The sequence below is a fragment of the Mastomys coucha genome, unplaced genomic scaffold, assembly GCF_008632895.1.
Source record: "Mastomys coucha isolate ucsf_1 unplaced genomic scaffold, UCSF_Mcou_1 pScaffold9, whole genome shotgun sequence".
Taxonomy (NCBI): domain Eukaryota; kingdom Metazoa; phylum Chordata; class Mammalia; order Rodentia; family Muridae; genus Mastomys; species Mastomys coucha.
The window spans coordinates 46,436,499-46,457,891 of record NW_022196915.1 but is presented as its reverse complement, the minus strand read 5'-3'; the positions used below and the strand labels follow the sequence as shown (position 1 = coordinate 46,457,891).

Genomic DNA, 21,393 nt, shown 5'->3' with positions numbered 1-21,393 from the left:
GCCTTGAACTCAGTGAAGCGTTGGGATCTAATTGAGAGTGGGATATGTCAGGCCCCTTGGTACCAAGCCCACTCGTCTAGATGTGCAATCCGGTGCTGATTGAATTTCAGGATGATTATCTCAGCAGACCAGTGCTTGCTTTTGTCTTTAAAATCCCCTAAGTTATAGTACTTGAAAAACAAGAATAAAATAATTAGCAGGCAGATGCTCATCTAGGATTACCTATGTCCAAACCACAGAAAGGTCCAGGCAGCTTCCTTTGTCATCAGAGTGGGTGGCTGCCTCCTTTACTCTTTTGGTGGCGTTTTAGCGAGACTTTATGTAGTCGCAGTGACAAAACACACAAAAGCAATTCTTAGGAGGGATATTTACTCTGGTCTGGCTTTCTGTTCATGACATGGCCTGGCTCTGTTGTGCTTAGGTCTGTAGCAAGGCAGAAAAGCACTGGAGGAGAAATCCCAGATGGGTGAAAATGCTCACCTCTCACTTCGTGGCAGCCAAGGAACAAAGAATGCCTGTAAGAGCCAGCTGCCCACTTACCTTTCCTACCTCCTCTGGCCTCCAGCCAAGGGATAGTGCTCACTGCCCGCATTCAGGGTATATCTTTCCCCTTACTTAGTCATTTGTGGAAACATCCCCAAGGCACTCCATAGATGCTCTACGTATCCATCAAGTTGAACCATTAATAATCATCATAACAATGGATCAGTCTCCCTGTTGTATTCTCTCTTCTAGATAGTATCATTTGCTTTAGACACCTCCAAATTGAGAACAAAATCCAACAAGCCCCAACCTGTGGCAGGTTCCACACAATTCTCTGTTCTGACCACCCAGAGTGCCCCGAGCCCGTTGGCTGCCTCACTGCAATGAGCAGATGAATCTGACCTGCTTTTGCTAAGTTGACGCCCGGTGACCCGTGGATGAGGGTGGTGATGTTATCTGTTTGCATGCTTCTTGGTGCGTGTGAAAATGTAAGGTTCCAGGAAGGTGTCCCATAGAAAGTAAAATCTTGGAAAGGAAGGTTTCTGGTGAAAACATGCTGGTGTATGTAAGTAAAAGTCATTTAGCGATTAAGTGTCCCTTGAAAGTGTGCATGATGGTCTTTAGCATCCAGGAATGCTGGTGAGTCACAACAGAGAGATTTGCTGACGCAGTTTGATTAGCCTTACAGATAGAAGATGAGGGTGCCTTGAGACCCACTTAGAAAAATTTCTTTCTAGAAGCTATCGATTGCACTGATTACAATCACAGCAGGTTTCAGCCTGCTGCCCAAGTCTGGAACTTTAGACAAGTTAAAATCAACAAGCATTCTGCGATCAAGTTTCATTTAATTACATTTTGCTGCCAAGTCCGGCTTTCAGGGCCAACTTCCCTGCCAGCTGCCTTTCAACAGTGCCCAAGCAGAGAAGAACCTGCAAGAGCACTGTGTGTTGTAGCCAGTATTACTCTGAGACCAAATCTCTGATTTAGCCCGTGATAAGGCGTCTCTGCACCTCTGGAAGCAGACTGCCTTTCTGCTAACAGGAGGGCCATGGAAGCAAGTCCAGTCCAATCAGCTTTCCCCAAAAAGAATAGAGAAGCATTTTAGGCCTTTATCAGGAAGGTATGTTCCAGGAAAGAGCAACCTTAGCTTTTACTTTCCTAGATCACTTTTCTAGCAAGCATGCGAGGACGGACAGCACAGGTATCTCCCTTTGCAAACAGACAGCCTCTGCTTGCCAGCTTATTGCATTAGTGAATTAACAGTGCTGTAAAGTCTGGCTCAGAAGTCAGTATGGCAGCTGTGCCTTTGGGGAAATTTAGGGGAGAGTGACCTTCCATTTCTAATAAGCATGCTATTATACCAAGAATTGAGTTACCAAGAGCCTAGTTACTCTCTCGGATTCACTGTTAGCCTCCCTGCCCCCAAGCCCCGTTTTACATCTACCAAGCTCTACTGAATGGACACCAGTTGTTCCTAGTAGGATACCTACCGTGAGCATGGAGCTCAACGTCCTTCAGGTCACGCCCTTTACTCTGAATGACTTTGACTCTTGTAAATGGTAGAATGTGTAAAAACGTCGTGTCTGAAGTCTGTTTCTTTCTCCCTTAAGTTAAATGGAATAGGGCAACCCATTATCCACCCACTCGTTATTGGGTGGTATGCGAGTTTTCTTCCTCACAGCAAAGCAAGTCACCTTCCCCGAAACTTCTTTGTGACTCTAAAATTCACGTGGAATCTTAGTGGACCAGAAATTCCCATGCTAAATTCTGTAACGGAAGACCCGAGAAGAGGATGCACCCCATCACTTGGTGGAAAAGACCCAGTTTGAAAACAGTGCAGTGCTGGGGCTGATGAATGGTAGATCCTCAGAAGGCAATTGAGAGGCAGCTAGCCGGCAAGCTAGATCTACTTGAATATCAACCACACACTTCCAAGTAAGATAAGAGTTCTTCATGAAGAGAGTTGGTCTAGGGAGAGATGGAGGTCTCCACCCAAATGTTCAGATCCCTACAAGTAGATCCAAACTGCAAGGAGGAATATTATAGATCAACTGGGGATAAAAATGACAACAGTGTAGACTAGGTAGTGAAAAGAGACCATACCACTAACCTGAGCCAGAGTGGGAAAAGCCGCCTTTTCTTTTAATAAGACCTCCATGAGTGGAACCTGCTGAGGAATCTTTGGTTTCTAGCAGTGCCACAGCTGGTTGGGTAAATCCCCACATACAAGCATCTGCTAGGGCAGGTTAATGAATGCGAGAAATGTTCCCGGCTTTGTCCCACTCACCGATGCGAATGGTTAAGAAAATGTTCGCAAAGAATAGCTTTCTCATGGTGATTGTATTGTTGATGCCTATTATGAAAAATTCCTTCACATGTCTTCAGCAATGGTAAACGTAAGAGTCACTGAAGCTGGACCCAACAATAGCCCTATTGCTAGGTTGTGTTTCTTGAATTGAGAGTAATTATATCCTTAGTAGAATACAGTGGGTTTTGGAGTTCCTTCCATGTGCTGGGCATTTTATAAGAAGAATACCTTTTTAGATCTTTTAGCAATTGAGTGAGATGCAGAACATCAGTGGCTGAATACATTTTAACAGTAAATCTATAATTGTGTCTCATTTCTGTGTTATGTGCTGACTGGTTGATGAGAAGCAGAATAAACTTTATGTATGGTGTGGCATATAGTTTCTATTGGGACATAGCTTCCTTGAAAGTCAAGATTACTGTGACATATAAAGTCTTAGGCTAGGCACCGTAGTAAGGTCTACTTAGCAGGTACTGCCTGTGGGATCCAGCTGCTCTACTCATCCATACTTCTGTCACTGCCTAAGGTTATCCCCATTGGTTATAGGGGTATATTAGCATGATAGAATGTGTAGTATAAAGGGCCCAAATTATTTTCTACTCGTACCTTTATTGATTTTGAAAATACTACATTCATTTTGTTTGTATGTATATTGACTTGTCTTCAGTCTCTCTCTCTCTCTCTCTTTCTCTCTCTCTCTCTTTCTCTCTCTCTTTTCTTTGTGTGTAAATGTGTGTGTAATTATAATCACATCATTTCTCCCTTCCTTTCACTTTCTCTTCAAATTCATGACCTCTTTTTCATTAATTATATATACACATACATATATGCTTATATATACATATATATACATATATACACATATATGTACACATACATATGTACATATATGTATATATGTATATATATTTCTAAATAATGCCAGTCTTCTCAATCTCTATAATGCCATTTGTTTGTATGTGTTAGGTTTTTAACACCGGTGAGCATTAGCACTTGGTTGAATGCATCCTTGGGTGCTGCTGAGCAAATATGCTGTTTTCATAAAGTCACTAAAAAAACAACATTCACTAGGTTAAAGTATGAACTAAAGAACAAGATACTGATTTGCAAAATGTGGCTGGATGACATCATTCACCGGAGAGCCAATGGGAACAAAGAATTTTATGCATTCAGCTTTCTTCTGGGGAGTAAGGCACCAGATTGCCTGTATTTGAAGTCTTCTTTGGTTTCCAGTTTCCCTGACCAGGGACACATTACTTCACTTTTCTGTGCCTAGGCTTCTTCATGTATAAAATAGTATCATAGTAAAACCCACCTAAACTGGTTATTAAGAATATTTAAGTGACTTAGTGTATGTGAGCATCTCTGAAGGATGCACAGCCTGGCATAAGCAGTGCCAGCACATAAGTGCTCACTCTACTTGCTGTGATGAGCAGAAGTTAAGCAGGACAGGAAGATGGCCCACAGAGTCATAGATGAGGCAGCTGGAGGGAAGATACCTTGGTGAAGCTTTGCGCTCCCAAGATGATTTCCATTCTCAAAGGAAAACAGTCCAGAGGCTAAGGGTCTAAGCTTTGTAAGCCTGCTTGTTGTAGTCTGGCTCCAGAGAGGATGTGGGCCTCTGGTCCACTTCACTATTCCAGCTTTACCTAGAAAGTATTATTATCTTAACTTTATCAAACACAGGCAAGGTCTAACTTATTTTTGGTGTCTTTTTTATATACACTCAAGAACCTAATTGTCGTATTCTTTCTGAATGGTGGGTCAAAGCATGAGTGGGAATGCACAATGGCATACTTTAGACAGAAGCACCCATTCATAGTTGCTGCCTTAACACGAAATAGGGATCACTCTGGTAGGGGTGGGCATGAGCCCTTGTTAACAGCCCTGTTCTTCAGGATCCTATGGGGAGCTGGCTTTAGGCTACAGATAGCCCTTAAAGCTGGCTGCTGGTTGATTGGAGGAGGTACATCTGAAAATTTTAAGGTGCCTTTGGGTAAGGTGTCATAATTGCTCACAGGACTCTTATTGCATAAAAGAAAATTTTGTACATGCATTTGTGAGCTCATTTCTTTTTTCTTTCTTTCTTCCTTTCTTTCTTTCTTTTTCTTTCTTTCTTTCTTTCTTTCTTTTTTCTTCCTAAAAACTGAAACCAAAACCTCAATACAATGACAAAAAAAACCTAGAAAACAAAATATAGCATAAATGAACAAAGAAAACAAACAAATAGACAAACAGAAAACATCAAACTATAACCAGATAAAAGAACACAAACAAAATATTATGTGTTGATGGTCAACTACTCCTAAACGTGAGGCCTGCCCTGGAGTGATTGATATATCCAATGTGGTTGATATCCCCAATCTATTGGAGAACATTGATCTTTCACTCTTGCAACAAGTATAAGTAACAGTTCTATAGTTAGCCTTTCCCTTAGTGGATAAGGTACATTCATTCCTTCACTCATTGTTGATGGCATAATGTTATTATTCACTGTGTAATGATTATCTTTATATTATCTAAATGCTGATTACTCAGCATGCATATCTGGTTGCAATATGGACAAGGTATTGTAAAGCTCATTCTAAGAATCTCCTGTTTCTATGTTGTATAAATATTGCTCCCTATTTATTTGTCAATTTATTAATAGAAGCTGGTCAGTGACTGAGCAGGGGAGAGAATAGGATAGGGCTTGATTTCAGGTTCCACTTTGAAGAGGAGTAGATAGAGGAGAAGAAAGGACTCAACACATGGACAGTATCCAAGAGACACTACGACAGCATACATGAACCAAGATCTTTTCTTCCTCCCTATTGTCTACTATAGCAGGAGGAAGCTAAAAAAGGTTAAGTTGGTCTAGGCTAAGTTAAAAAATATTTTACCAAAAATTGTTATTATCAATGGTGAATTATAAATGTGTATAACAACAAAGATACATGTTACTTAATTTACCAAAGCTAATATTTGATAGTTTGCATGTCTAGAAAAATCAAAACATAAGTGTGTTTATTAGTAAGAAAGCTGCATAATGTACATTTAATAAAAATGTGTTATACAGACAATATTATTAAATTTTGTTTTTTATTCTATATTTTCTTTTTTTATTAGATATTTTCTTTATTTACATGTGATATGATTTCTCCTTTTCCAGTTTCCCCTCCAACAAACAAACAAAAAAACAAACAAACAAACAAAACCAACAAGAACAAACCCCTGTTGCCTCCTCCCTCCCCATGCTTGCCACCTCACCCGCTCCCACTTATTGGCCCTGGTATTCTCCTACATTGGGACACAGAACCTCTGTGAGCTCATTTCTAAGTGCTCTTCCAGTTAACAGATAGATGACAGTCACTGGCACACAAAGGGAAAAGAATCACCTAAACTCAGGTGGCAGGAAGGTGGCAGAGGAGGACCATCTGACATCTGATGGAGACATCACAGTTAATGTGCATGGATACCACAAATAGGATGTGGTAGTGCCATTGGGCTCGTGTGGGGGGGGGGGACATCAAGGCTTGGTCAGGAGTATATGTCATAAGTGACAGAGCTAAGATTAAAATTCAATTCTGAATAAATAAGATAATAATAAGGCAGTTTCTGAAATGTCAGAATAAAATGCATCCAGATGCCATTCGAACTTTATTCAATGAGGAATGACTTTTGCATCAGGATTAATTCACTTTTTTCTCTTGTAAGATATTACACTGAGTATTTACGTCAAACTTAAAAGCCTGGTGGTGGTAGTGTATGCCTTTAATCCCAGCACCTGGGAGGCAGAGGCAGGTGGATTTCTGAGTTCAAGGCCAGCCTGGTCTACAGAGTGAGTTCCAGGACAGTCAGGGCTATATAGAGAAACCCTGTCTCTAAAAAACAACAACAAAAAACTTTTTTAAAAATATTGTTTGATTGATGTATTATTTTATGTATATGAGTACACTGTAGCTGTCTTCAGACACACCAGAAGAGGGGATCAGATCCCATTACAGATGGTTGTGAGCCACCATGTGGTTGCTAGGAATTGAACTCAGGACCTTAACCGCTGTGCTATCTCTCCAGCCCAAAGTTAAACTTTTTATCCCACTTCTGGACTAGTATCATATATACTTTGAGGATGAAGAAAGTGCTCTTTACAAGTCAGCTTTACAAATAAAGTTGAGTAATGACCCAGAATGCCTCCATTTTGCCTCATAACCTGATGTAGTATTCAAATTACCTCAGAATCATACAGAAGGAAACCTATGCTGCCAGCTGGTATCCCATGTTCTGTTTCAAGAACTATAGACTAGTAGGTTTTTCAGAACCAGAATCCATTTTGTGACTCTGTGATCTGCAGAGACAAAGCACCGTTGACCCAGTTAATTCCTGGTAATGGGCCATCGGTACAAGGTGTAATGCACAGAACTACTGAGAATTTGGCAAATCAGTTTTACATGACTTTTACTTTATGTAGTAGAATGAATGGAAAGATGTTCAGAGACCTCATTGGGCATTGTAGCAGAAGCTGAAAAAGTGAGATACTAACTTCCTTGTATGCTGAGTCGGAGTCCTTAAATCTTGACTGTATTGTAAGGCGTGACACAAATGCAGATGAGATAGCAGTGACGCTCTGTTGATTGATTTAGCACTAAGTTAGCTTCAGCTGCACACGAAAGCTCTTCCATCTGGGCCTCTGCCTCTGTGCTGTATTGTCACAGATTTCATTTTCACTCATTGTGTTAATGCGGATTTGTAACTGGCTAACTCAGCCATCCTTTAGTCACACAGTAAACAAAATGACACGTCATACATGGTGCTAAGCCAACACTGCTCTTATGTTTGCATGCATGGTCTTACTGGTAGCCTTTATTTCTTTAGCTGGCTCTGTTTCTTCCGGGAGCACTTATCCTCACCACCTCTCTAAGGTGGGTCACAACATTGCACAGGTTTTGACTACCTTCGACCAGCTTCATTTTCCCTTCATGTTTAAAACTTTCTTTCATTTTAAGTATTTTACCCAAGTGCCTTGGGCTGCCATTAGTTCTGCTGGGAACATGGAAGCCTTGGTTGCCCATCACTTCTTTCTATGTCTTTCAGATTCTTTGTCTTTGGTGATGACAGTTTGATCAGATGGGCCTTATTGTATAGGCTTTGGCTCACTCCTTCAGAGAGTTTGTTGGGTTAATTGGATGTACAGGTTATGTGTTATAAACCTTGGAGGATTTCTGCCAATATTTCTTCAAGACTGCTCTCTATCCATTGGTTTCTCTCTCTCTCTCTGTCTCTCTCTCTCTCCCTCTCTCCCTCCCTCTCTCCTTCCCTCCCTCCCTCCTTCCCTCTCTCTCTCTCTCTCTCTTTTTCTCTCTCTCTTCCTCCCTCCCTTCTGGGAGTCTCACATACATATTTAGCATGCTCAGTGGTGTCCACACAACCTCTCAAGTTTCACTCATCCTGTCTTCACAATGGCTGACTGTTTCTGCTCAGCTCTACCAGTGAACTCCTCCAGTAGATTTTTTATTTCAGTTACTATACTTTTCAACTCTAGAACTTCTACTCTGTTCCACTGTATAATTTCTGCCTCTTGGCTGAAAGTCTGTTTCTGTGTTAATTTGTTTGTTGTTTCTTTCTGTATTTTTAAGATGCCATGTCTAGTGAGTCTATTGTTTACGTTTCCGGGATAGTTCCTGCCAGCTTTATTTTACGGTCTTTACTTCTTTACTGCAACTGTGTTGCTGCTTAAAGCTGAGTATTAGGATTGTGTCATAACTCTAGAAATCTGATTCACTTGCAAGAATTGGCTGTTATTTGCTGCTGAGGATGGCTGTGGTGGACTGAGTATGAGCAGCCCCATAGGCTCATGTATTTGAATCCTTGGTCCCTCAGTTGGTGGAACTGTTTGGGAAGGATTAGGAGGTGTGGCCTTGTTGGAGGAGGTCTGTCTCTAGGAGTGGGTGTTGAAGTTTCCCACCGACAGTTCTCAGCTATGCACTTTTATGGCCTCTGAAAAGGCACAGAGAAGCAGTAAGGAATGTGAGAGCCCCAGAGCTCACCATGACAGGGACTACTTGGAATCAGGATCTGCCTCTAAGATCCTCTTTCTCTTCCCTTGTGTTGGAGAGTCCTGATATTCCCAGAAGGGCAATATGAGATGACCAAGGATATTCTGATGTCATTTCAACTTGTCCTTGCAAAAGCCCACAAGAAAAGTGTCCTATGTCTCTTGTGTTCTTAGCTTGCAATGTCAACAGCCATTCTGTCAGACTCCACTGCCTCTTATGATGTCACTACCCCCTGTTTGGATGCTGGCAGGATCTCTTTCCATGTTTTTAGAGATGAATATGAAGGGTAGGACATTCTTTCCTAACATATGTGTTAATAGGTGTTCAATCCCCACTTGAAGGAAAGGAATTGTTTCTTCAAAAATGTACCTTCATTTAAAAAGCAGTATGTACTTTTACAGTTACTTCTAAACTTGTCATTTGCAATGTTGTGTATTTTCTTCATTCTCTGAATTTTCTGTCAGTTATGTCCCTGGTGTCTCTCCCAGTTGCCATGTGTTAGTTCTCTTGGCTTCAGACCTACACCTGTGATGCAGGAGGACCAAATCCTGTCCAGTAGGCCTTGCCCTGTTCTCTAAGCTTTTAAAGATTTAATACTGTGAATATGCTTTTTAAAGACTGAAGGAGACTGGGTTACAGAGGAAGAAGGAAGCAATTAGAGAGTGAGTGGACAGGCTTGAGTGGACTGGGACTCTAGCAGATGTGACTAACTAGGGCATTGGTAGAAAAGAGGAAAAGTGGGCCAAGGCAATCATTTACCTGCCGGTTTTTGTGCTAATGAGTCCCTTATAATTATATCTCCACCTTGCCTGTGCAGAATAAAAATGTGAGTAATAATTTGGTTTAAAAGTGCAGGATCCCCTGGTGAGCAGTGAGGTGACAGTCAGCCCTGGTTTCTTTCTGACCAGGGTGAGGGCTGAAGTCGAGAGAGGCTTTTGTCTCTCCTTCTGCTGTGAGTGGGCTCTGCTGGAATCGTGCCGGCGATGACATGAGGCTCTCCTCTGCATACCTGTGGGTTCTAATTGGTAATTGTTATTTAAGTTCCCAGAGTTTCTAAGTTGGTTATAAGAAGATTGCCATACTGTGGCCAGTGACACCACTTGGTGTAGCTCTGAAGCCAAGAGTGATTTCTATACCCACACAGGAAATGAACGTCAGTATTCTGACTCGATTGTGTATACAAGCATAATTACAGGGACAGAACTCAAAAATATTTGAACAAATGTGGCCCTGAGAATCATACCACCCTACCAGTTTCTCTTAATTTCATATTTTACTAATTGGCATTTATTCTCTCATGTATTCTGGGAATGTTTTTACTCCTCTAAGCTTGCTCTTTCCTACGCCTGGATCAAACCTGTTTAAAACCTTCCATGTGTCTCGCCAAACACAGCTGTTGGTGAGTAGTGAAAATGGCTTAGGCTCATCAAGGATGATTTATAAAGAAAGAAAATGAAGAAAGTAATCCTTTGAACTAGCCTACCAAAAGAACCCAGTAATTCTAAAATACATGTATAATGTTATTTGCCTGTGTGGGCCTAGTTATACTTGGTTTCACAGAGGGACAGGAAGGACAAGTTTTAGGGGAAATAAGTAAAGAATGGAGCCAAACATTTGCTAAAGATTAAATTGTCTGTAACCTGCTTCGCCTTCGTGAAACTGACATTTTAAACTCCACAGCATGGCCATGACTATGGGGTCCTATTAGGGTTTGACTTCACCGTGTCTGTCCTCCTATAGTCACAAGACTTAGGAACCATCTAGGAAGTTTCCTAGTGTTGACCTCTGAAATTAAAATCCAGCTATACAATGGCCGTCATTTCCTGGCTAACCTCTCTGCAATCAAAGGAACCCCCAGATCATTGCTCCTTTTAGGTTTGCATAAACAGGTTCATCTTGGCTATAGTATCTTTACAGATGGACCCAAGAGACTATATCTATTTTCTGAGGTCCTGTGTACTCTCTTACCAGCTTCTAGTTTTCAACCATGTGTGGGCATAAGTGTGCAAATCAAGCCCTTTATATATGTGTGTGTGTGTATTTATATATTTGTGTGTAAATATTTATATATATACATATATGTGTAAATATATATAAAGCCCATCTAAAATATTTAAATAAATGCAAATATATAAAGACCATATATACATATATGTGTATGTGTATATATGTGTATATGTATACATGTATATGTATATATATATGTATATATATATATATGTATATGGATTGTGCATCTTCAAGTTGTATGTTTGCCTGTTCTATTCAGTCTCAGGCTCCCAAGCCAAGTCATAACCCCTCTGGGATGTTCAGGTGCATTGCCTTGTAGTGTCCCCAATACCTAGAGACTCTGTCTGTCTGAGTAGGTTACCATGCCTCCCTGTGGGTGTGCTCCCTCCACCTGTGCATATTCACTCTGTTTCCCAGACAGCAAACTAATTCCTCCTTTTCCCAAAGAATGTAAGCTTTCCATCAAATATGGGAAGCTAAATGAGAGTGAAATTTCAAGCTGAAGAATGTTCGTGCATAAGTCTCCTCAATACTCAATGATACCTCTCCTCTTCCTATTTCCTATCCAGCAAGTCAGTGAAACTTGGGGAAAAAATTCAAATTATAACCTAGCTATAATAGCAAATAGGGTAAAACCAGGGTGGTGGTGCTAGAGAAATTGCTTGTAGGGGCAAATTATTTGCCAGTTCTCCAGAAGTTAGCTTTTAAAAACTAAAAATGTGCACTTTGTGTGTGTGTGTGTGTGTGTGTGTGTGTGTGTGTGTGTGTGTGTGTATGGGCATGTGCGTGTGAGAGGGCAGCTAGTGGGAACTGGTCCTCTTCTTCCCCATTTGAGTCCTGGGGACCAAACTCAGGCAACAAACTTGGCAGCAAGTGTGTTTCCCAGCCGAGGCTTCTTATGAGTCTCCTAAAATCATCTTGTCAGTGACCTTTTGGACATGTTAAGTTCAAAGGTTATGTTTCTGAATTGTGTGAGAGCAAATTACTTAGTTACCAAAGGAATGTGAAGTTGTCCTAGGAGGTGCTTCGTGGGGGTAGCCTCAGTCTTGCTCTTTGTCTTTGCCCCTGTCCTTAAATTGCAATCAATCACTTGCCTGAGTGAGATTTCCACAGTCAGTTTTGTGAGCAAGAGCAGACGGGGCAGACATGGTGGAGCCTTAACACCACGGCAGGACGGAATTTTTGGAATGGTGTTAGTGTTGTGTCTACAGCACAGGCTTTGTTTGAGGCCCCTGCTCAGCGGCTGTCGCTCCTTAGAAGCTTTAGAATGCCTAGCATTCTCCCCAACCCCATCCAGAGGGCACCCTGTGTTTGCACATGCACACCATGCAAGCCTGGTCTACAGATGAGTCCTGGAATAGGGCAGGCAGGCGAGGAGGGGGTACCCCTCAAAGTTCCTTGGGTTGTGAGCAGATGCTTGAGACTGTGCGGAAGTGCTTGTCTGGAGTGTGAGCTTTCACATGTTAATACTTTGGGAGCTTGACGACACCGCGTTTTCTAGCCACGTGTCTGTTGTATGGAACACACGTGCTCACCCTCCTTAAGCTTTAAATCATCTCCAGAGGACTCATTCTGCCTCATGTGTTGGAAATGCTGTGCAAATCGTTTGTTTTGTTCAGGCAGAATGATCAGAAAGGGGTCTGTATATGTTCATTGCAGATGGAATTTCTTTTCCACTATTTGCAATCTAAAATTAGTTTAACCAGAGAATACAGAGGGCTGTTTGTGTTTTTATGTCTATGCGTGTGTGTGCATTGCTTGTTTTAGGTGTGTAAGTACATATAAGGACAATAAAGTCCTTGCTGTCCCTTGTGTGATGGAACATATTGACAGTGTATGAAAGTGACTTTCCTAGAAAGTATATAGATCTTTCTTGGTGAAAATATAACTATATTAATGACAGATGAGGAATATCTGCTTGGTCAAGTTATTCAATAGGAAACCTACAGTTTGACAAGATTCCCAGACCAAAAAAAGGATCCTGTATTCTGTACTCCTGTTCTTCTGAAAGGATTTAGACAGCCCCCATACTCCTTTTGTTCGAACCGTGATGATAGCATGCAATCTATCTCCTTTTGACCAGAGAAAGAGACCGTACTCAGATCATGACCAGGCAGGCCTTCTACCTAGCTTCTCTGGCTGCATCACCTCTGCACTCTTCCACTGTGCTTGAACTTCACTGCCATTGTAGTCTCCCCCACCCCCCAGCTAAGAGGGACTGTCAAGGCTAATGAAAATTAATTTTTTTTTTCATTTCTTAGTTGCACTACACATATGACAGGAGTTCTTGGGGTTGGTGCAAATAACATCTTCATTGTCGTAGAAACTTATGAGGCGGTTTGAATGAGAAAGGCCCCCATAGGCTCATTTATTTGCATGCTTGATTACTAGTGGATTAGTAGGTGGCCTTGTTGGAGGAGGTGTGTTGCTAGGGGTATGCTTTGAGGTTTCTCAAGAGCTTCATGCTATTCCTACTTCCTAGTCTCTCTCTGTTTCTGTCTCTGTCTCTCTCTCCCTCCCTTTGTCCCTTCCTATTTCTCAGTTACCACTCCAGCACCATGCCTGCTGCCTGCCTGTCTGCCATCATGCTCCCTACCATTTCATGGATTTTACCCCTCTGAAACTGTAAGCCCAACAAACTCATTCTTCTATAAATTGCCTTGGTCATGGTATCAATAGAAAAGTAACTAAGACAGACACTAATAGTCTAGACTCATAACAACTCCCTTGTTTGTTAGTTGGTTGGTTGGTTGATTGGTTTTTAAGGCTAAAAGGTGAGCTTTTTGCCCACTTTTGGAAGCCTCTTCAAATCTTACCATCTGTTCAGACTGAATATAATATAGGAGTTGGTCAGGAAAATCTTGGCTCAATACTTGAGGGACTCAAGTGGTATTCAGTTCCTTTTGAATGACTGGTGAGTTTGCCAACAGACAGAAGGTGGTAGAAGATGGTCCTAGGAAAGGGTGTGACTGTAAAGATCAATTGGTGGAGCATAGATCATGTTACTCTCATGAGGTGTACTTGAATTAAAGCCAACACACACAAAACAAACAAACAAACAAACAAAAAAAACCCAGGCAGCTTCCGCTCTCTCCATTAAGGATTGAGGCAAATATCCTCATGTGCTTGGTTATCATCTTCTATTTGAAGCCAGTCATCTCCAGTCTCTTCTGTCACTAAAACAGAATATAGGAAACATGTTCCATATTTTTAGAAAAGATGAGAGCTAGGGTGATAGTTGATGGCATGGACTTCAGAGGGAAGACTAACAGTAATGCAGTCTTGCTCAACACTTATGATGATCTGTTATAAATGGAAGAAATGAGAGTTGGTGGGAAGTGAAGCAGGATTGTAGAGGGTTAAGATGCAAATGGTAACTTTAGAGAAAGTCTGATTTTAATGACTTTTTATGAAGTCATTCAAGAGTAAAGGAATTTAAGAAGTTTAAGATAAAGAGTGTTCGTTCATGTTATCTCAGGGCTCCCATGGGATACAGCAGGAAATATAATGGATGGATACACAAGTAGGTTTTGGTCACAAAAACTTAGCCTCCAACCATATGTAACTTATTTAGTGGTTAATGGATTATTCTTTCAAACATTTGTGTTCTGTAAGGAAGGTTGGTCTTCCAAAGTGAGTAGTAGTAGAGTAAATGGATTTCCATGCCGCGCCTTGGGTGAGAATTTCAGGAATAGAGTTGACAAGAGCTGGCTGAGAAGAAAAGAAGAGGTGCCTATGGGTTTGCTGGCTGCAATAGAAGGGTATCATTGGGAGCACTGACAATCTCATTGAAGCCGAAACCCTACAGGGAGCCACCATATTGATTACAGATCCGAGATGTCAAATTCGCTGCTGCTGATGTGTCAGCTTACAGCATTCCCCATCAGCCTGACCTGGCCTTGAGAGCAGAGCTAAGGGGAGGGCTACTTTTGAGACAAGAGTTCAGAGCTGGTGAAATCATCCCACCACACTACAACTACTCTGGAAAGTGGGTCCCTGGAGTTAGTTTTTTCATCAGTACTTGTCTAAAGCAGATTTGCTGTCTAAGCTGTTCTTTCTTTAGAAGGATAATGCTGGCAGTGGTATAGCTGTGGATCTGTATAATTGACTTCAAATCTAGGGTTGGATTAACGCTCTTCCACTCTCTTGTTCTATGATTTTGGACAAATCCATTACAGTCTCCAGGATTACTTCCACTATCTGTCATCTGGGAGATATGGGGGCCAACATGATATATATGAAAACATTTAAAACTCTTATGCTACCAAATGTAATCTCTCTCTCTCTGTGTGTGTGTGTGTGTGTGTGTGTGTGTGTGTGTGTGTGTGTGTGTGTGTCGGTTTCAAAGGGAAAGGGTTTCAGACAAAACGCAGTGAGAGAATATCTTTAAAATAATAGTTGCAAGTTGATATGAACAGAAATCAAGGCCATTGATAAAGGAAAGATTAGGGAGACTAAATGACACAAGGAAAAAGAAGGGCTGAGGAACATACCAGGGTTCTGAATTTGAATGGCCAAGAGAATAGAGGTATAGTGAACTGAGGGATGGAGACCTGGGGACCAGCCTTTGCTCTGTACTTAATGAGTGCCAAATACTGCTGGAGCATCTTGATACAGATGGCAAGAGGAAACTGTGGCTGTAATCTCAGAGGGAAAGTTGAGGCTGAAGATGGATGACAGCCTCTAGTAAGAAGTGTTTGAAACTTTAGAATGGAATGTCATCAGCAGGGCAGGAGCTCAGCAGTGCTTTGAAGAAGGCACATGAGCGAGTTTACTCCCTTGCTGCTGGTTCTTCCTCAGAGCAACCATAATCTCTGTTCTAGTTAGGTTTCTATTGTTGTGATAAAACACTGACCAAAACCAACTTGTATGAGGAAAGGGTTTATATGTCATAAAGGTTACAGTTCCCCATCACCAAGGCAGGAACCTGGAAAAAGGAACTGAAACAGAGACCATGGGAGAATGTTGCTTACTGACTTGCTTTCCATGGCCTTCTCAGCTTGCTTTCTTATACAACCCAGGACCACCTGCCCAGGGGTACCATCTGGAGGTGGTCTGCCCCCCATCAATCATTAAACAAGAAAAGCCCCATAGACATGCCCATGGGCCAGTATGATAGCAACAATTCTTTAATTGAGATTCTCACTTTCCTAGGTGACTCTAGTGTGTGTCAAGTGGACAAAAATGAACCAAAATGGTTTCTGGAGAACTTGCCACTGTTAGTAGTATTTATTCTTTTGTTTATTTTTCTGACACTCTTAATTCTTAGAGCATAGTGATTGGATTAGCCACAGAATTCTGATTATAAGGCACATGTGTGCTGGTCTGCAGTGATTATTCCAAATGTTTCTTGTAGTTAACCTGTGGCAGAAAAGGTGGATGCTCTGAAACCAAGGTTATCACTGTGAAGGGAGTTCAGGAGGGGACAGGACCAAGATGAACACCATTGACTGACATTAGGATGGAATCGCTGGTGCTAAGAGCCTTTATAGTCTGACAGTCAATATACAGAGAATGTGAATCAAAACATTAGATTGTTGACTGTAGATCCAAAAACATAGAAATGACAGGGGACAAGGGATTAGGACAGTTTTCAATATCCGTGAAACTCAGAGAGATCGGACAGGGAAGTCAAAGTGAGATAAAATTGGTCACAGAACACATTTTTAAAAAGAAGATAGGAAGCGTTAAAGAGGGGCAGAAATGGAAGCTGCTTGAAGCCAGAGCCTCTTATACATGGCCATGCCAACTGTGTAGCTTTTGTGGGCCGAAATGTTTGTGGTCCATGGAAGACAGAGCTCTGTAAATGGAGTTGTGGTAGGCTCTGGCCCCATGCCATCTTAAATGGCTGGTGCTTTTATCACAAGAAGAGACACAGGGAGATTGCCATGTTTGCCACATGGTGACAGGCAGGGATTGAAGTTGGATGAAACTGCACGTGTGCCAATGAGGAATCATGCAAAGTGGGAATGAGGCTCCAGAAGCAGTGATTCTCATTGGTTCTCAACCTGTGGGCCATGACCCCTTGGTTGGGGGATAGATCAAAAGACCCTATAACAGGGGTCACTTAAGACCATTGGAAAACAGATATTTACATTACAATTCATAACAGCAGCAAAATCACAGTTATGAAGTAGTAACAAAAATAACTTTATGGTTGGGGGGGTCACTACAACATGAGGACTGCTTTAAAGGGTGGCAGCCTTAGGAAAGGTGAGAACCACAGCCCTAGAGGAATCCCAGCCCTTTTGATGCCTTGAATCCCACATTAGCATCAAGATCTGTGAGAGAATAACTTTCTCCTGCTTCAAGCCACTTAGTCTGTGGCATTTGGTTATGGCAACCCTGGTTTAAAAAAAAAATACATGTGGCACAAGGTGAGAGGAAGTGAAGGCCGTGGAGAACATGATCTGCTTCATCAACAACATGGAAGTTCAGAGACTGGTGTGAAGAGGCCGAGGGAAGGAGGCAGGGGCAGAGCTCTGGGCCTTCATCATCGCCTTTCCAAGGTCTCTCCATCCCAATTGCATTGAAAGCAAATCTACCCGCTCTGCCCTTGCCACGAAGGTGTCGTCCGCTTTCATAGTTTTGTGCACAGTGGTGAAGGCATTTGAGTTTACAGGATGCCTAGGGTGGGCATTGGTTTGTTTAGGGAAGAGACGTGAAAGAGACGCTTGTGATTTCCAAATGGGACTGAGTGTTTCTGGATGAAGCAATCCAAGGGCCTCCCCCTCTCTGCCTCGACAATTCTCACTGCAGAAAAACAAGTAAAAAGCCATCTCAGAACATCACTTTGAAGGAAGGAAACAGTTAGTATTGAAGCGACTACTCCCAAGAGATCTGGGAATTCAAGAATGCCTTTCTGCGGAGAAAAGCCGTTGATAGCTGGGGGAACTATATGTGGAAGGAGGAAAAAGAAAAGAAAGAAAAGGAAAAGAATCTGTGTCTAAGAATCCAGTCTTGACAGTACTGAAGATTTTAGAGTAGCCCAGGACCTGGAATGGTTCATTCCCTTTTTCTCCCAGAACTTCAGACACTGTTTTGTCAAAGTGAGTGTCATTTGTTATCCTGAGATCCTACACTAGAAAATGAATTTAGAGTGGATTTCAGGAGAGTTTTTCTCATCCTGGGAACAGAATTAAGTCTTTGCATGCTCTTCCCCTCGTCTCTAACCTTTCTATGCTTATAATTCTTCCAGTGATCGGCAGGCGCGTATTGCAGGTGACAGCTTGGACTGTGAATCCTGAAGGCTCTATCCCTGCAGAGCCAGGGTAGCAGCCTTCTCCCTTCAGTCCTTGCTAAAAGATAAAATAAAGTCAGCCAGCAGGGGCCGCTCTATGCCTCCATTGGCGTGAGGCGCAGGAACAGTGGCTTGCTTGCTGATGGAGCCTGTGTGAACATGTGGACTGGTTTGTTTCCACCAGTCAGAGGAAGCATTTCTGCCTTCTCTTTGCACCTCCCTGAGACATCTATCAAAACAGCAAACAACTACCTGAAGTCACCTTCAGAAATTTATTTGCCCAAGAAGTGTGAAAATGGTGATCTTAGATATTAGATATTAAACCCAAATCTCTGTGACTTGTTCTCTGTGTGTGTGTGTGTGTGTGTGTGTGTGTGTGTGTGTGTGTGTGTGTGTACACCTTCTAAAAAGGGGGAGTAGACAAAGACCTTGGGCTGGCTGCCTTTGTAACTGACAGAGATAGGTCCCCACTGAGTGGCAGTGTTGGAATGTGATCCTGGCCCCAGAGAACAGTCTGGTCTTGGGCCAATGTGTGGAAGAATAAAAAAAGAGGCAGAATGGCTGTGTATCAGTTTCAGTGCATGACTAGCTGGAGAAAAGCAAAACTAATGACTATCGCTGCTTAAAAAGGAGATTATTTCCTCGTTAGTAGGAGCTGTGTGAGAGAGAAAGGGGGGGAGGAGAGAAAGACAAAGAAGGAGGGAAGAGAAAGGAGGGGGGGCTGGTATGGCTTTCCCTGTGGGCTTTATGGTCAACTGGATTCTTCCTCCAGCCCTTCTGTAAACTTTCTCATTTCTGAGTGATGCTAACCAAGGAATTAGATACTGTTTCACATCTGTACTGGGAGCCCAGTCACCTTTCAGAGGAGAGCCTGGTAATTGCTTTGGTAATTGCTTTTATTAGTCATGTTGCTGCGCTGACTGGCCACTGTCTGTCAGGAACACTGGAGTCATTTTCTCCCACCTCCTATTTACCATCAGTGTTCTCTTGCTGGTGACACATTGCTGGCACTTGGATGGGTTTTTCTGTTCCCTTCCTTCAGAAAGCTGCTGACATAAGGTGAGTGTGTACAGGTTCGGTGAGCGAGTGACAGCCTGAGACCTTGAACTCCTTGACCTCTGGACTCAGCTATGGTCCTCTTTCCCTGATGGACCTGCCCCGAGAACTCACACACACAGAGTATTAAAGCATCCTTCCTTCAGCCATTTATTTAGGACTAATTATGAAGCAGGGAATCCTTGGGGTTGCGGCTCATGAGTGACTTGTGGTAAAAGCCAGAAAGTCCCCTTAGACTGGTTCTATGGCTACTTGGGACTTTCTTCTATGCTTTCTAGCCTTTGGTTTTCAAGGAGAAATTCTCCATGTGATGAGAGATTCTGTGGTCATTTGCCTTACAAGGTTGAAAGTATATAAAAATATTTTTTTAAAAAAAAATCAAGAAAGTAAACATGAAATGGACTCTAAATATTTCATTTGATAGAACACATAATAAAAGGCCACAAAGAGGAAAATGACTTGCTAGCTTGCGGTTGTATTGCATGTGTATATAAGCACACACTTGTGTCACAGTATTTTGGTAATGGTGCATAGGATGGGATGGATTAGCAGACAATTTAAAAGGAAGAGGGATGTATTGGCCTATTAATCTCTGGTACGAGACTGAAGCATTCAAGATGAAGTTCTGGTTGAGTGGCTCGCTGTGGTCCCCATGTCAGCTGACTCGCTGGACTGCTGTTGATTGTCTTGGTTGTGTGTGTCATAGATGTACAAGGTCTCAAATGCTTGGCTTGGTAGCAGGGAGCCACAGCTCTGCTGGGTTGCATGTATGTGTGCATGTACGTGTGCATGTATGTGTGTGCGCACACATCTGTGGACTGACTCATTGTTTCAAGCTGTGCATCTGTGGTTTGCTCATCAGTAGAGCCGTGACATGAATACTGGTAGATAAAGGGTTCCCACCTCAGCTGAGCTGCCTGGTGCCATTAATCTCCTTTAGTCCAGACAGGAGTGGGAGCAAATGCAGATTACAGATGGCAGCTTCTGTGGACATGTGTTGAAATGTTCAGAACCCTGAGTGAATGTGGCCTGGCCCATCCTTTTTTTTTTTTTTTTAAATCTCTGGCTTATCTTTTTTTAATGTCTGGCTTTGTGTCTGACTGAGGACCTGTTCTGTTCACATGGCGCCAGGTGAGGCAGGGGCTCTGCAGGTGAGTTCATGCTCTTTAATGTCTCGACCACACCTTTATTTCTTGCCTGGTGCATTGGCTCATTTGCTGTGGACTATGCCAAGTGCTATGGCTGTTCTCCAAGACAAAACAGGACTTTTAGTAGGTTTATACCCGCTTTTGTTTCTCCATCTGTCTTACAGTGATTTAAAACAGTGAAGTGTTCAAAAGGCTTGAGAGGCCCAAAAGCCCTGTCTATGTTCAGGACATTGTTAACACATTGGCCTTGAGGCGGAGGCATCAACATTAATGACCAAGTTCAGCAGACTAGGTAGGCTTGGTGTTGTGAGTTGGCTGTGTGGGCAACCCAAGGACTGGAGACTTTGTGCCACCATGCTCTGACTCTCTGGAAACATGTTCCGAGGTCTCTCCTCTTGCCCAAATGTGGCTAAATTAACATGAGCTTTGGAACAGCCTGAAAAGTATCTTCCTCTCACACATGTGTCTAGCTCTTTCAGTCTCAAGACAAGCTGAAGTCAGAGGTGGGCCCCTCTGATCTGTTCCGCCAGGAACTCCACAGCCAGCCTTTCTGGAAGACGGTATCGAGTTTGCCCACTGTTGTGAATGAAAATAATCTATTGGTGAAAGCCCCAAATTAGAAACCTCTTGGTATATTTATTTCTGCGTCTCAAGAATTCTGATTTAAAGCAGACTTTATTTCAAGCAACGTGAACGGTTAGGTTGTTCAGGAGTCTTGGATGAGTCAATGTTTTCTTCCCTCCATTCCAGGGAAATCTATTTAAAGAAAAGGTCAGCTCTGGGCTGAAGTTAAAGCTCATTGAATGCAAGTCTGGGACACAAGACTAGTGCTCTTCTTCTCTTCTGTACGGTTGTGAGTGGTAGGGACTGGTTTTATGCAGGCCATCCTTTTCCACATCGTTTTTTTTTTTTGTGTGTGTGGCCTTCCTCTACATGGAGTGCAGTGTGGAGCCAAGAGTACATGGCCTGATAACCTTCATAGAGAGATATAGGAAGATGAGCTCTTATGGGACTTGGGAATTAAATTTAGGAGACCGGGCAGTGGTGGCACATGCCTTTGATCCCAGCACTTGGGAGGCAGAGGCAAGGGAGGGGAGAGGAGGGGAGGGGAGT

At 42.4% G+C, this 21,393-nt stretch overlaps 1 protein-coding gene across 10 annotated transcripts in view; it reads left to right on the top strand.

Annotated features, from left to right (window-relative positions):
- Positions 1-21,393, top strand: part of Atp8a2 (ATPase phospholipid transporting 8A2) — a 554,904-nt gene that overhangs the window by 233,727 nt on the left and 299,784 nt on the right. The gene's annotated exons all lie outside the window — the stretch shown is intronic.